We start from the raw sequence: 17111 nt of genomic DNA, 5'->3' as shown, positions 1-17111 counted from the left end.
TCATTAGTGGACGGATCCTCAGCAGGGACTGAAGGTGAAATTGTCTACAAGAAATGTTGGCACATGTCTCATGAAATTGAAATAGTAAGGAAGTGAGCATAAAAATGTTCAGGTTACAGAGTCTGAAGATGACAAACTTATTTTCTCTGCACTCTGAGTATAAGCTGCAAGAGGTACAGACATGCAAAGATCGCTGGAATGTGTTCCAGCATACCTATATCTTATGTTTTACAGAGAATGAGCATATTAGGAAAATGTTTACAATGCTGTGAATTCATAATCATGTGTATTATTTACATACCAGGAATCACTACAATTCATTACTCCGATGATTTTGATAAATTATTAAGTTTTTCCTTTCTGTTGTTTTTCAGGTAAGGGTCCTTTTATTTTCCTTAAAATGCCCAGCTGGTTGGTAAGTTGTTTATTTCTCTTCATTTCTCTTCACTTGCCTGACATGTTGTGAACAGGAATCATAGAATCAGAAAATATTTAGTTTAGAAGGGACCTCAGCAGGCCATCAGCAGGGCCAATTCTGTGCGAGTTGTTCAGGGACTTGTCCAAGGATGGAGATTGCACAGCCTCTGCTAGGAACCTGCTCCAGTGTTTGATCACCCTCATGGTAAAGATTTTTTCCTAATATCTTACTGGAATTTCCAGTGTTTCAACTTGTGTCCACTGTCTTTTGTCTTATTGCTGAGCACCTCTCAGAAGAGTCAGACCCTGTCATCTCTATACCTCCCCAACAGGAGGTCAAAGATATCAGGAAGGTCCCTCTTAGCCTTCTCACTATGTTATAGCTTATGGTCTAAGATGGGACTGGATTAGTGTGTTTTGGATGTAGGACAAGTGTATTTTGTGGTTGGTATACAACTGGAAGCTGTCTCTGGTCTAACCGCACTCAGAGCTCCCAGCCATGGTGTTCCCATGAAGAGGTGGAGCAAGGATCCACAAGCCAGCCCCACACCTGGCCTCACAGTCTGTCTTAAGACTGTTAAGTGACCCTAACTGTTAACTTGGTTTCTCTTTTTAGCAGCTCACACTAGCTGTGTCCACTGGAAGTTTGACTAGACTTTAAATCTGCTGAGCTTTTATGTTTTCCCCTGAGAACAGGAGAAGGAGAGCACAGTGTTGTCACTGTTTCCTCTCTCACTGTGGCCTGGAAGTTAGCTGGAGGTACAGTTTACATGCCCCGATGTCACATTCAGCAAATCTGTCCCTTCGTAAGAACCTGCTTTTCCCCGCACTGATATAGTTCATTCATTCCATGGAAATCAGAAGACTTACAGTGGTGTAAGAGCCATATAAAATGAAGGCAACTGAAGTTACAGATGATTTTAGCTCTGTTTGGTTAAGACAGCTTCTCAGGGACTTCTCTTAAGTCTTACAAAGCTTTCAGAAATCTTAGCAGCAGCTGCTGATTTTCAGTGGTAAAACCTATTTCTTCTGTGCAAATAGAATTTTTTGTATAATTGATATTATTCTGAGACTTACTAGGAATCTTGTAGTTATAAGTGTTCTTGCTCTGAGAAGATAATACATTATGGTGAAATATTTCCCTTATTTTCAAATGACTAAAGGAATCATTACTGAAATGTGTTTGACTCAGTGTTCAGTGATAATGGGGAGGCTGGGCCAGACTTGCAGTGTAGTGTGATTAGAATAAAGATGGTGATGTCTTGAAAGATGCTCAGTGTCTTGCTTTTTGTTTGTTTTCCATTAGTTGAAGAGTTGGGAGCAATTTTTTAAAAGTAAGGTCCAGTTTGCTTCAGTGTTTAGCAGCTTTTATGCCTTTTGTTGCATCCTTCGACTTGCACTCATTTCTGTAACTTGTTAAAGGGGCAGTAATTATAGTCTCAAAACCAGTGATGTGATTTAACATTTCTAGTAAGTTACTAAATGAGAAGAGGACAAATAATATGCTGATTAGGCAAATCTTATGGTTTTCTTGTGAATCTGTGTTCATCCAGTTGGTTTATTTTATCCATTTGTTTTTTGTTTATATACTGAGATGCAAACTCTTCTAGGCACAAACTGTTGGTAATGCATTCATTTGAAGATAGGACAGGCTCCTGACCCATGATTAAATCCCTGATACTTCATAGCTGTTCACATGATACTACAATTAATTAATAATGGTAATCTGTATGTCTTCTTGAAGATGCCAGTAGAAATCTAGTTGCACATGCACATGTCCCTGCATATATGAGAGACTAGGTATTTTGGGGAAGTTGTCTCTGACTGGTAGTGCAGGCACCTGTGTTTTGCTGCGTTCCCTGAGAATTGCATTAAAAAACAAGGTAGCTGTGGCCCACCCTCTGTTATCTTACTATCTGTAGCATCAAGAGAGAAGCTGTCTAGCTTGCTGCACTCTTCATTCCTCCTCTAACACATTTTGCAATTTTTGGTGAGAGGGGTCTGTTTGCCTAGCCCTTGCACACCTGCCCAGCCTCGTGCCTCGTTGAGAACTCAAACTCTGCCTGCTCTCCGATGACTGGTCTGCTTTTGTCTGCATGATGCTCAGCTGTACAAATCCTTCCCTTTCAGGTGCCAAAGGGCCACTTAGCTTAAGCTACATCTACTTAACCAGTTCATACAGAGGTGATGATCATGACTAGGATAAGCCAAGACAAGTTAGTACTAGCAAGTGTTTCCTAAAACCCTTCAAAGATCAGGCAAAGAAAACTTTGACAGCAGCAATGTTGTCTGCCTCAGTGCTAGAGAAGGCTGCCGTTTTGGTTTTACTTGTTCTGGTGAAGGCATGTCTTCATGTCTTCCTGTCTTCTTGCATTTTGATAGTCCTACCATTCTTTGCCTAGTGTTTTCCTGACATTGACAGTCCCAGCATTGACATCTCCAGCTCTGACACCAATGATTCTGGCTCTTGCACCTACTCTAGTAAAACAAATAGTGAAACATGCGCACTTGCCTGTTTCATTGCTGGGACTACAACATATGTATTTTTTCTGAGTTTAGAAATGCTTGAAATTCCTGCAGGAAGGATGTTGTTTCTCTGAAGATAAAGCCCTGAACCATCTGGGAAGACAGAAATCAGAGCAATTTCTGTGGTGGAGCTGTGTAGGGACTACACACCTGATGAGAACTGTAGAAGCATCCATAACAAATGCATGCAACACTAAAGAATCCATCTCTAAAGTGGGATGCACACTGACACATATTTGAAGAATCATAGGTAATGTAGAATAAGAAGCAAGATAAATATCTTCTATTGAAGGGACTAGTATGTGAATGAAAAAATGTGAAGCACACTGAGCCTGGGTTGTGCTCTAGAGAAAATAAAATAAACAAACAGTAAAATGCAAATGGAAATACTATGATGAGTTTCTAAGCAATCAACATTGTGCCCTAGAGAAATAAGAGATTTGTGACTCCAGCTAGATTTGGTTAATGCTGGTGTTCACAGACTGAAACCTGATCTGATTTGGGAGTGAGTATGAATGAATAGCCCCTGTGAGTTCATGTCAAAGTTTGTATTTCAGGAACTTACTGACTGGAATCTCTACATCCCAGTCAACCAGGTTAGAGACTTGCCTTTATAATTTGGGGAAATTGGAAAGCCAATTACGTATTCTGGGAAATTACCCTTTTTCTTCAGTGGCCTACATATTCCCTTTTCTAGATACAGATGATGGCTCTGACGAAACCTTGAGGGACCATTTAGGTCTACTCCAAATTCAGTGGCTTATTTGTTGATTAAAATTTAGCTTACTCTTTAGCGTAGCAAAATAAAGCAGCGGCAAAGAAATCTCTCCTCTTAATACATGGAAAAGTAAAGCCCTGTGGCATGAGGTATACAAATGAATATGGCCTGGATCCAGCAAGCTATTTAGGATCTTGACTCCTTTTGAAACTCCTCAGTTTCCATTTGTTTAGATAAGGAATTAGGAGCCTTTGAATCTGAACCCAAGTGTTTTCCTACTGAGGAAAGAATGAAGAGTCTGTCTGCTAAATAATCTACAGTGAAATGTAGGAAGTCTCTGTTAAATCAGCAGCAGATTAATGTCTAAATATAGCTTAACAGAGCTATAGTTTGTGGTCTCAGGTACTCTGTGTTGTCCCTTACCTAGTCAATAAAATTTATTTCTTTTTATTACTCACTTGCTTTTGCTGAATTAAGGAACAGTGATACATATTACTAGATGACTTCACAGCATTTTTCAGGAAGAATGTGTTTATCAAAGATGGTGGAGAAAAGAATAAAGAGGCAAATTGTTAGGAGCTTTACCTTTTCTTTTATGATCAGCTTCTTCATAGATATAAATATTTTGGAGGATAACCTTATTAGCAGTCTCAATTTTGTCAGCCAAGATAATGCATGAGGAGATGCTCTTTTCACTTCAAGAGACCACTGACTCTTTGAATATGCTGCCCTTTTGGTTTTAGAAGGTAGCCTTACTATAAATGAGTTAGTGCCACCCTTCTGGTAGTGAATTCAGAAAAAGAAAGAAAGAAAGAAAGAGAAGATTATTCACCCTAGGCATGCTTTATTTGTCTACGTGATTTATTGTAAGGATTTAACGATTCATAGTTGTTAGTGATCTGTTTGTAATTGATCAATAATTCAAGTAGTGTAAGGGACAGACTGTTCCAGTAAGTGTCCATACCATTTACAACAATCACCTTGTATAGATGTGCAAATACAACTCTGATAAGCTCTATTTACATGGAAGTGCTAGTACTTCATGCTACAGAGATACTGCACTTAGTGATAACTCTAGTGATGCATACACAGGGCTAATTTTTAGCTCTTTGAACAGGCAGAGCAAGACATCTATCTTGTTTCATACAGAGCACAAGAGCCACTAAGCTAGTTTCAGAAATGCTGGTACTCTTTTTCTTCCTGTTTCTTCAAGAAGCTCAGTTTGAACATATAGAATGAGGCTTCTGTTATTAGTAGCATATTTCTTTTGTACTGAGCCAATTGTGAGGTTTTATAGAGAGTGCCATCAATCACAGTCCAGCATAGCTCCAAGATAATTCACTTAGGATGGATTATTAAAGAAAGATTAAGGATGTGTTAAAATAGTTTATTTTATATTAATAGCACACCTGAAAGATGTGTGGTCATTCCAAGGTTCTCCCATAGGCTATCTATATGAAGTGAATGAACTCTGCATAGTGCGTTGGTTATGACTGAACATCTGTAGATATGGAGGTCATGGAGGGAGTTCCTTGGGTAAGTGACAGCATGTTAGCGGGGGAGAAGGAAGCTGAGTTACAGTCAGGGCACAAAGGTGCATAAGAGGAAATATGAAAAAAAAGGAGTGAAAATAAACAGCTGCTTGAAATTAGTATGTGGAAGGGGAAATCTTCGTTAAGAAAACTGAGGAGAGAAACTGTATTTTGGTAGCAGGAGGTATAATTTTAGCAGTCCTGTTCCGAGTGGACTGTGGTAGGCCAACGATGTGTTCACTTTTGGCTGATGATCAGATCTTTCCAGTGGGCTGTTTTCTTGACAGCAGCTTTCACAGTCTGTATGAACCAAAGAAAACTCTTGCTTTTCAGTTGGTGGCAATAAGAATACACTGAATGAAGAGCCATGGAGTAGTGGGTAAGGGTAGCTAAAAGATTAGCTGTTCTGGAAGACCTTGTCAAGATAGCAACATGTAAACATTTAAATGGGGAGGTTCCACTTTGTAGAAGGTGCCTTTAGCTGTGGTTTTCTGTCAGATACATGTTTCCCTTACTACTCTAAATCAATTGCTCTAGACACAGGAGCAGAATGTGGCTCCAGTCTGGTATCAGTGCTGCTGCGAGGCGGCAGGGAGCAGAGTCACTTTATCGTGCCAGTGACAAAAGCTTGTATCTTGGCCTTGCAATGTGGCATTCTTTGCGTTTTGCCCCACGGAAAGGACTCTGCTACTGGCTCCATTGCCACAGCCTGTGGCGTGGCCACCTCGTGTCCTGCAGCCTGGGGGCTCCAGGCCTTGCTCTGGCGGCAGCATTTCACTGTTGGCCTCCATTTTCCTGCAGGGGCTGTGCCCCTGCTCAGCCTCATCGAGTGAGGGGAAGAAAGCTGCATGTTTCTACAGAAAACGGTGGTGAGCATGGGTGTCTGCTCATGCCGCTGCCAGGACAGTCCAGCCGCACTGCAACCCATCACTCCGCAGCTTCGCGAGCTGCCCTCCGTCATCACAAGCTCCTCCATGCTCCTACTGACCTTGGACTTCTCGGTCTATGAAGTGATCTCAGAGAGAGAACAAGAAAGTGGGTTACCCCTTTGATGAATGTTTTTGTGAGACTTCTGGCAATTTTTAATTCGTCGTGTGCTTGTGTGTAATCAAAACAGAAATTGCTCAGATGCTGAAAGATTGGTACCTGATGAAATTGTGACAGGAAATACTTCTAGCTCTGATCTGATGTTTAAAATGTGTGAGGGAGAGAAATCTGTTCTTGTGGGGTCTTTTATTCACTCTGCTTTCAAAAGCTAGAGCAATCTGTCTCTGTGCTTATTTAATTAATGTGATGTCAACAGTGATAATGTGTTAAATAATATAGAATGAGTTGTAAACAAAGCAGGTTCTGTATCTTCCAAATATACTGCAACCAAAAATTAATTGGCCAACCTCAGGGAAAATTGTAGTGCTGAACCTTTTTCTCAGGCTTTGTTTCCTTTTTTATGAACACAGAATTAGTTTCAGTTTTGAACCTTCCTGAGATATTACCAGTTTTGCTGTCTCACTTTGAGAAATAGCTCTCTCTCCAAAACCAAACCAAAAACCACTGTGGCTGTTAGAGGCATAAGGCCAGATTCTGAGCTCAGTATAAATCTGAACTGAGACTGGAAGCCATCCTGTATGAACTGTGACAGTATTCAAATTAAGTCATTAAAACACTGGAATATGATCTTAATTAGCAAATGGCTGCATCCAGTTAGTAAAATGTAAGCAAAAGTAAGAATGCTTGAATGAAAACTTCTGGTGTCTTGTTAGTGAAGCTATTTGTATTTTATTATACTCTTGCTGGATTTTTTTTTTATTGTATAATATATCTTTTCTCTCCGTTGGGGCCGATGACCAGTTACCCACCAGATGAAATACTAGTTCATTGCACTCAGTAGCCAAGCTCCCAAGAAATTAATGAGGCTTGAATGGGATTCATCAGCTGTAATTTAGGCATGTGCCTTGACTTGGGAAAAATACAGTAAGAAATAGGCACCATCAGAGGGCAGCTGGTCTCTTCCTTAACAGAGGTAAGATGGATGAGATGACTTGGCTTTGAAGGTGCCCCCTTTCCCCTTTGACTTCAGTGGAAGCCTGCAGACCCCAGGCGTATAACTTCCGATGGCTAAAAGGTAGGTGAGATGAATGCTGCCTGTTTACGTGGTAGTATTTCTAAGCCAGATCCTGAAATCATAAAATCTTTCCAAAGACCCTTGGAAGAGCAGAGCTCAGGAGGGCCTTGCTGATGAGTAGCTACATCTGCAGGATGGCCTGGGAGCCCTGAAGCCCTCCTTCCCCAGGTGACACAGGTCACCCGCACACAGGGATGGTCCCCCGGCTGCCCAGCCTCCCCCGTGTGACCAGCACGGGGGCCTGGGCGAGCCACCATCCTTTTCGTGCTGCTCCTCTTAATTGGCAGAAGCCCTGCCATTGCCTTGGCTATGAGTGCTGAAACCTGGCCCCTTGTTTAAGTGTTCATCTGCATTTCTGCCTGCATGTGCATATTTGTCCTGTGTTCACTCTACTGTGTTTTGGTTTTACTCCTCTGAAGCAAGCACAGAGGGGGAAGAAAGGAGAATGGGAGAGGTTTCTATTGTATTTTTCATTAACCCAGCTGTTTTATGCATACTGAATGTCATCGGAGGAAAAATGATCTTGTCTCCTAGAACTGCTAAAGTCTTCAGAGGAGGACAGAAGACATCCATTATTTTTAATTGTTTTTCTTTTATTTTGATTGATCAGTGGCTTCTACAACAGAAAAGCAGGCAATCCTTAAGAATAGTCCAAAGGGTGAACCAGACCTCAAAGAAAGGAAATATGAAATCCCTCTAGTTTTCTTTAGACTTCTACTGTGCCTCAGCCTGTAAAAGAGTGCAGACCCCCTAATAGCTCACTTTCTTAGATAACAGTGGAGGCAACAAAAAGCATTTTTTTTCTTCTGAGGGTTTAGGTGCGATGCATAGAACTGATGTATGACATGCTGTTTCTTTGTAAAAGTACCGAGAATATTAAAATACTCCTATTATCAGTGCTTAGCCTCAAGCTTTCTGTAATGATCCTACCACATCTTGTAAGAACTAGAACTAAATTGACTATGGGACTTCAGAAGGTAGCTACACAGTGGCAATTAATGGTCCTTGTCAAAGTCCTGCACAATCAGTGTTCATAAATTATGACATCTAGCCACTAGTCCTTTTAATCTCCACTAAAGGTTTGGGGGTTCCTCATTAAAGCATCAATCTGTGGCTCTGATGTGTCCCCTCAAAAGAAAAAAATAAACAACTAATCAACTAGACAGTGTTCTTTGTGGTTTAATTCAAAGGCTGCTGTTGTACATATATTGCATTTATATGCTAATATCCGTTCATCAGACATCTAGATGTGTATTCTTTTCATCTGTGTTTTGTGTCCTCATTATTATGTCAGTCTGCTGTTGAACTTTCCCCCATTCTCCATTCAGAGAAAGTGGCTAATACAGTCAGTTAAGCAGATGAAAGAGTTATGGAGTAGGAGTTGGATCCTGCTGTTCTTGTTTTACTCACCAATAAAAAGTCATGTGACTTAAAAAAAAAAATAAAGTAAAATAACTCTTTACAATGATGTGAGCAGTAAAAAGAGCTTGAGTGGACCACAGCAAGAATGAATGAGCTTTGCCTTTCTCTACAGGGTTTCTTTTGTAATATACTGTACCTGATCCCAGTGACTTGTCTAATTTAGAGAAAAACTATATAGGTGATTAAAAACTCATAAGAGTTAAGAGCTGAGATGTATTTATTTTTGGATTTGAACCCATTATTTGTTTGAAGAGGCAAGAGTAGCAGTTAGTTTTCCCCTTGTTCTCCATCACTGTCCCTCATGAATAGCTTGTCATTCTTCTATGATTTTTACTTTCCCTCCATTTTAGCTTGTGTTCCTGTAAATGTTGTCAGTTAGAGCCGTTCACACAGTCCAGCCTTCTGGCTTGCAACACTGAGCCATGGTATATTATATTTACACACTTAAATATAATATACCAGCTGGGTCATTGTCGCCAGGACAGGCTATGGCAGGGGCTGGACACGGATCTTTTTGTAATATGTGGTGTGCCCTCTAGTATTAGTTTGTCTTGATCCGAGCCCTGTCAGCAGGACTGTTAAGCAGGCTTAAATTTTGGAATATTTAGAGCGGCTTTCTTAAGTATGACTTATTCTAAAAAAGCTCCAGCAAATCCCTCTCTCTTCTTCTTGACTATAAAATATATTCACAGGGGCCTTGAGAGGGGGCAGAAAAAGTCTAGCCCAAGGGAAAGACCCTGATGCACAACCAGGAGGCAGTGCTTGGTTTAGCTATCAAGTGGCAGTTCGGACATGCAAAGGCCAGCATAGCTGCTTAAGAGCTATTGCAGTGAGAGAAGAGGTATCCTCCTGGGAGGAGTATCCACAGTAGACGTGTCAGGAAAGAGGACTCAGCAGATAGTCCTTGCCAAGGGCCCTGAGGGACCTCAGGGTTGCAGCAGGTGACGTGTGGCCTCCTGGGCAAGGTGAGCATTTGCAAGGGCCATGCTCGCGGAGGTTGCTGCTGCCTCCGGTTCGGGCTGAGCGTTAACGGGAGTGTTCACAGTCTGTGTGCTCTGCCCTGGCACCTGCCAGTGCCAGAGAGCATGTAGCTCTCACTGCACAGTGCTGAGCAAACAAAACATGTAGTGAGACCAGAGCATGGCTCTATTTCTGCTTGTTTTGCTTGCACTTTCAGCTTGCATTAACTCTTTCCAGCCTGTATTCTGCTTAAATGGAAATCTGTGTCATGAGGTCACAGCAGACACTCTGGTTGTTTTAATTTCTTTCCTGACGGTTTTCTCCTCTCTTTCATCATTCTGTAGTGATATGACTGCACTTCTTCCCTGAAAAACTTCTAGCCTCAACTCACATTACTGGATCTACTAGTGATTAATTCGAGAGGCTTTCAAGGCCTGGGTTCATATTTCATTATTTTATTTTTTTAAGAGAGACAAAGATTGATTATGTCCTGTGGGCTCAATAGTGAGCTTCTGTCTTCAGCAGAGAATGTTTGGGGAGTGGGGCACAAGCTTGTGTGATTATGGTTTTTCCATAGTAGCTGGTGCTAAAAACTGACACTTCCTGAGTAGAAAACCTGTGAAGGGTTTAATCTTTAAATGTATCCTAAAAGGATTTGAATTCCTTATGAGTTCAGGAAGCTTGGTTCAGTGCCAAATCCAGAAGTTCGAAAGCACCTTAGTGATGTGTCTGCTTATCCAATCTATCTGAGTGGGTACATTCCTAAACTAAGACAGGAAATTTCTCAGAAACAGCTTTTCACCTCTGATTTATAGTCCTAGACATACACCAATGAAAAAATGCATTGATACAACAAAATGAAAAAGATGAATCATTTCTAAAAAGCAAAAAGGTGGAAACTTGTTTGCGTCCATAAGTGCAGATGAAAGTGTTTCACTCTTCAATTCCTCAACTAATTCTAGCATCCTAATTAGAGGATTAATTATCCCTGTATATTTTTTTTCAAGTCTTACAGTTATTTTCCCTGTTCTTAATTGGTGATGTGGTTTGACATTACCTTGTGCAACGTAGTCAATAATATTTTAGAACTAGACATCCAGCTTTAATTGGTATTGTTCTATAATGGCAACAGATTGATTTTTTTTTTCATTTCTTTTTGACAGAAACTCCAGTTTTGGAGTCTTAGAGAAACTACATCTAATCTTTGATCCATCTTAATGATGGATCCTATCTTCATAAATCAATAAGAAACATTTACTATGATAACTTCTTCAGCAAAGGAAATCAAACCTATTGCATAACTGCACCTATGTAACAGGAAGTTATGCCTCAGAGACATGCTAACCTTTGAGACCTCCACAACATCTCCTCTCATTCTGGATGATAAAGATTGGTCTAAGTGTAGTGGTTGTCTCTTTTTCTTGGTCCCATCATGGTGCTAAGAAAAAAGAATATGTCACTGACAGAGTCAATCATACCCTTACTTTTAAAGGATGGAATAGTCTCAACCTTAAGAAAACCTACTTAGAAGAAAGGCTACATGAAGTAAAAAGTCACTTCCTAAATGAAAAGGCCAAAAGCTGCTATATATCTAAAATTTTTAAAAATGCCCTTTGGACCCAAGAATCTCAAAAGGGTAATTTCTGATGCCCTGTGGTGATATCCTGTGGATTTGGGGTTGACCATCCTGAAAGAGGCTCTGATGCCATTGCTATAACCTGAACTACAGAATGTTTTACCTGTGATTCTCTTTTCCACTGCAAGAGAGAATGTTTTAACAGACTTGTTAAAAAGGAAAAAAACAGTAGTTTATGAACAATTTTAACTACTGTTTCAGTCCTGATTCTCAAAGCAGCATGTGAAATACCTTTGAGAATGAGCCCACAATCTAAAATTTATATTTCACTTTTTGTAATTACAATGCATACTCAAAATCATGGACTAGATAGATAGAGGCATTTTGGCACCTTTTATTATTTTCTCATAATCTGTGCCTGACTAACCTAACCCTTCACTGTTCCACGCATGCTAATTACTTGTTCCTCTCTCTTTCAGAGTTCTTATTCCTTGCTTACACCACCATTTGCTCCACATGTACTAACTACCCATTTTTAACCTTTGTGTAATTAATATAGTGCAGTTAAATTCAGAGTAACTGCTGCAGTTTCATTTCACTTAAAGTTGCTGTGTCTGCTTAGGATGTGAATAAAGGCTTGCCAGGCTAAATTCCATATATATTCCCCAGCTCTCTTGAACTGTCATTCAGTGATAAAGTAAATGTAGCTCTAGGGTTCCTAATACAACATAGCAAATTTTGTGACTACATTGTAGATAATATTGATTCGATTAAAATTCATCTTCCGAAAGTTCAGTTTTGTTGAAAAAATGTTGATTGGCTAGTTTTCTATGGGTGGGCTTATGTTTAATACCAAATCAGATATCATCTGTCTACACTATTCTGACTTTATGCTGGATCAACAATTGTCTGTTCTCTCACAGTTGTCACGTAATTGGCATTGTACCATAAACTTTCTATCATGCACTCTGGCAATAGATCAGAAATGTGATTATACTGCAGGGTGATATAAATGTGCATACATCTAGGATCAGCAAATTGTGGAACCACTGCATGACCTTTTCTTGTGCAAGATATATTATCATGTTTTATGTACTTTACTCTGATGTCTTTAGATAATAGTAGCAATAACACCATGACTAACTCTGTATTGTGTGTCATTGAAACAGAGAAATGCTCTTTTATTAGATCATTTATTGAAAACAATGAAAATGACATCAAGTCCAACTCCATCTCTTACAGTAGAAGTCAGACCTGTTGCATATTTTGATGGTTTCAAAGCCAGCTGTTTGGGTTTTTTTTTCAGATGTACAGTCTGCTCTTGTATTTCCCTACAGTAAATCTTGAAGGTATACATCAACATTAAGACCTGTGAAGCAGCATTTTTGTCTTTTGTGCTCTTCAGTCAGATTGTCATTCTTACTGTTCTGCAGTGCACTTTTGTTTTTCACTAAGTATGAAGTAGAGAATCCACTCAGCAGAATGGTTGAAAGATTTCTGCTGCAATAGTGCCTGTGAAAACAAGAATCCAGACTTTAAAAGGTTTCATTTATTAAGCAGACCTATTTCAAATCTCCTTTCCCATGAAATATGTAGTCAAAAACAATTGTGTAAAAGAATAAAAAACAAAGCTTGAGGACAGACAAAATAAGTGGTATAGATATGAAGACTTCTCCCATTTTAAGATGTGGAATATGAAATATTATTGATACCATGTCTAGGTGAACATACTTTTAACTGCCTCATCTATTATTATTGCTTTGATTGCTCTTCTTATATGCAGATTTGTTGATCAATATAACTAGTTTTGACTACTTTAAAATATCATCTTTATCTTCTGATCAGTGCTGCCTAAGCTATTACACCTTGGCAGCAACTAGCTTGCTATGAAAGATTCATAGGTGGAAATGAAGGGTTTTATACCTCAGATTCCATGGGTTGCAGTTTGATTGACTATCCTCCAACATCTCTTTAATATTCTATTACAAAGCAGTTTCTTCTTTTTACTGTTAACAGAACAACTGCCTAAGTAAGGCTTAGCACATACATACACTGACATCTAAACAGAGGGCTAGACTGAAAACACTAGGAAACGCTGTCATCACGATGGAGCCCAAATACAAATCATTGACTTATACTTTTCTCTTTAGATTCTTGATGCACATAACCAACATATATATTTATGGTTTTATTCCAAAGGTATCAGCTATCATATAATTTGAGGATTTCTTGAAAAATACTGATGATACATTTGGTAGATACATTTGGAAGTGTGCCAAATGAGGTACAACTAGAAACAATGAAATCCAACTGAATGAAGGCAAATGCAGCTAGATATAGGGAATGATTTGCTATTAGGGAGTATTAGTTGTAGAGTAAATATGCAGGATAAGCCCCTTTGCTGTGTCACTTGTATTTAGAGTAGTTTGCAGAATTCCGTTCCAGGGACTTTTTTTGTATGGGTGAGATGGTACCCAAGTATGCTGGGTATGACTAAGACTTACTTGCTGTGGAGAAAGGCCTAATTATAACTCTTGGAAGGTGAGAGAGCTTATAGTTGAATACAATTCCCACTTTTTCTGGAAAGAAAAAAATTTAAATGCTATACCTTTGCCAGACAAGATATAGCTAAGACACGTAGATGACTTTAGAGCCAGGTTGCAACCCTTTGACTAGAGCACTTAAGTTCTGTGGCATCCCATTGAAAGAGCAGGCCCCCAAAATGAGGTCCTTGGGAAAGACTTCCAGAAATCTGTCTGCTGCCAACTTGCACTGTTAAATTTGTACGACATACTGAAGAAGATAGCTTTGGCATGAGTATCGGGAACAGCAGATTTTGGCTCCTAGATATGAGAAGGAGGGGGTACAAATGTAATGTATATACAGAAAGTAGAAGAAGAGAAGACAATGAAAGAGAAGAACTGCAGTAAGTGTTAGATTTTCCTATAGGAAAAGTACTTACAGATGCAGTCTTCCCTGTAGTGCTGTGTAATGTATGCACATCAGCTATACTTGTATGTCTTTGAAGAAAGCAATGATCTATAAATTTACCATAGTCCAGTCATAATGACCAGAGACTGCAGCATGTATGTATAATATATATTATAAATGAAGCATCCATTTCCATTTAAACACTAATTCCCAGTAAGCTGGTATTCATCAATACATGTTTGCTAGCAGATCAATATCTAATGTGTTTGCCAATTTAATTGTATCAGGAGGGTGCATCAAGCTGATAATTTTCTAGTCAGTCTCTTGTGTTAACTGAAAGAAAAAGGTAAGAGAGTATTTTTACTGCTACAAATGAGTGAAATATTTAATGCAGATAAAATGTTTTGCATCTGAACTAACTAAGCAAGCAGAGAATCAAAGCTGTTATTAGAACATTATATTTTCTAGGAGTGGAAGATTCACTGTTTTAGATTAATACAGCTATTTTATTTAAATTTGCACTTACCCAGTAAAAGAGTGGAAATAATTCAGAACTGGACCACATGAAAAACATGTTACAGCAGCACAGTTGGGAATTTGTGTCATATAAGTGAAAGGAAATGTCTGGCATAAAAGATGCTGTAGCAGCTCTTGGCTTTCGTTCTATACGAGTAGATGGATGGGTGTTTCTGTGGCTCTTGAAGCTGGACGGTTTATGCTGCTTTAGTGGGAGTGTTTTCATCTGGCTGTGTGGATCAAATCCAGCATTTGGCCTGGATGGCTAGAGCTGGAAAGTTGCCAGCTGTTATACTCTGATATTTAGAAACAAAGTGAAAAAGGCATCTTCAGGTTCTCTGTGTAACTGACATTTTTAAAAGATGATCTGTAAAATCCCTTTAGCTCCTGCAAGAGTACAGAGGACTTGACTGCCAAAAGTAGCCAGTCTCACATGCTCTTTCATAATAGCATTTCCTACTGCCATTGCTGGAAACAGGCTATCTAGATGGAGCACTGGTCTGAGCAGGTGGGACATTTCTTGTCTTCTCTCCATTGTTCACTGAAAAAGTCAGGCTCATTCAAACACACTGCTGTTTTAGATTATTTTTCCTCTTTTGGAGAAATCCAAGGCACTTGGGGGCATCTTTTTCATAAATTGTTGTTATGACATGACATTTAAAACTGATTTCAAAATAGTCTTACATATTTAAAAGGAAAACAACGTGCCCTCTGAAGGTTGGAACTGAAATGATCTCTTTTCAGCACAGCTCTTCTGTACGTATGGCATTCTGCAAATTATATATTCTGTTTCACAGAATTACTATATTTATTACCAGAGGAAAATAGATTATTAATTGCAGCCAAAGGCTGCTTTGATTAAATATACAATTAATTAGCTATGCTAAGCCCATCCCAAAGCTCCCAATATTTTCAGCTGGATGGTTTTCTAGTATTTTTAATTAAAATTGTTCTAAAAAGCCACAAGTTAGCTGCCTGTGCACTTAAACTGAAGTTAGCTCTTCAGTGTTTTGCCATTTTTTGTATGCAATCTAATTAATCTGTAGTGATTAAATGTACATAAAATCATCTGAAATGCGAGGTAATTTGTGCAGATATGGAACAGTGGAGAGCTTTTACTAGTCCTTGGCATGATTGTTTTATCTTTGGAAACTAATTTCTAAAGGCCGCAGATGATAATTATTTTGATGAAGTAAACAGAGAAAACAGCATACGAACCAGACACACTAAAAACAGCAGCAGCAGAGACACTCACAGAGACAGAGGCAGTTGCTTTTTAGGACACAGCTTGTCTTTGTTTCCTGAGGTGCCCTCAAAGTTTGCAAATTGCACTTAAATTCCTCTGTGCTGTTTGGAGGTTTGGATCCCACTCCTGTTTTGATGAACTGACTGTTATGTGGCTAGAAGATGGTTTAGAACTATATTTTTCTTAATGATTTATGAATAAAATCAGGGTTGGATTTTCAAGTGGGCCAAGAGAGCTATGATCTCTTATGAAAATCCACGATTTGTTTTTCTGCGTGCCATCAATACTCTTGAAATGCCTCTTTCTCAGTACTGATGAACTATTTTCAACAGAAATCTCTGAGAAATGAATGTGTAGGTAGGGGACCTTCTTAAAGAGGACGGGATGTTTGTCATTTGTAGCCCAAATGCCTGTAAGTTTTTGGCAACTCCACGTGTGTGTGTTGTTTGTTGTTGTTTGTCTTTGTTTGCTGTGTGCTTTCCCCTTGAATGAGAGGAGCCAAAGTAGCAAGTGCTTTTTAATGGCAAAAATATTTATCGAATAAAAAGGTCAGAGAGAGAAACTATGGCGGGGGGAGGTAGAGGCAGCCTGGAAGGCCATATGATTTTGTAGCTGAAGATGGAGCCAAGCAGTGTAAAGATGATCTCCGATATCCTCCAATGGAACTTTAAATTAAAAATACACCATTTTGGAATCTTTGGTGCTCTACCTTATTCCTTCTTTTGCTCTACCTTATTCCTTCCTCTTGCTGAAGGCAGCAGGAAGCCATGTAGCTTTGATGAAGTTGCTGTGGGGTGAAAAAGAAAGGATCCAACATTAGGAAGAACTGTGCATCATCACAAAATGGTATATACTCTCTCCTAAAGTATTGCCTGTCTATCATAAGGCCTTGTACCTTGTTGCTCCTTTTTGCCCATTGTTAATGTCCTTTGCCAAGCAGAAGGCAGACTTCTGTTTGGATTAATATTAGTGTTCAGAAAGCTCATCCTCAGCATGCCACAGAAGTAGCAAGATGATGTTCAAGTTCCTAGCTGGATGCTGGATCACCACTATCACATCTCTGCACAGATAGTTTGTCATAGCACAGTCTGTGGCCTAATCTCATGTTTTTAATGTGTATGAGCCGCCAGCTTTTAATGGTACAT

The 17111-nt window shown here is 39.4% G+C and overlaps 1 protein-coding gene across 2 annotated transcripts in view; it reads left to right on the top strand.

The window, feature by feature from the left end:
* The window catches only part of PDZRN4 (PDZ domain containing ring finger 4), a 258102-nt gene that overhangs the window by 175808 nt on the left and 65183 nt on the right, over nt 1-17111 (top strand). The gene's annotated exons all lie outside the window — the stretch shown is intronic.

The sequence above is a fragment of the Apteryx mantelli genome, chromosome 1, assembly GCF_036417845.1.
Source record: "Apteryx mantelli isolate bAptMan1 chromosome 1, bAptMan1.hap1, whole genome shotgun sequence".
Taxonomy (NCBI): domain Eukaryota; kingdom Metazoa; phylum Chordata; class Aves; order Apterygiformes; family Apterygidae; genus Apteryx; species Apteryx mantelli.
Note: the sequence above shows the minus strand (reverse complement) of the source record. Positions and strands in the feature narration are given on the sequence as shown.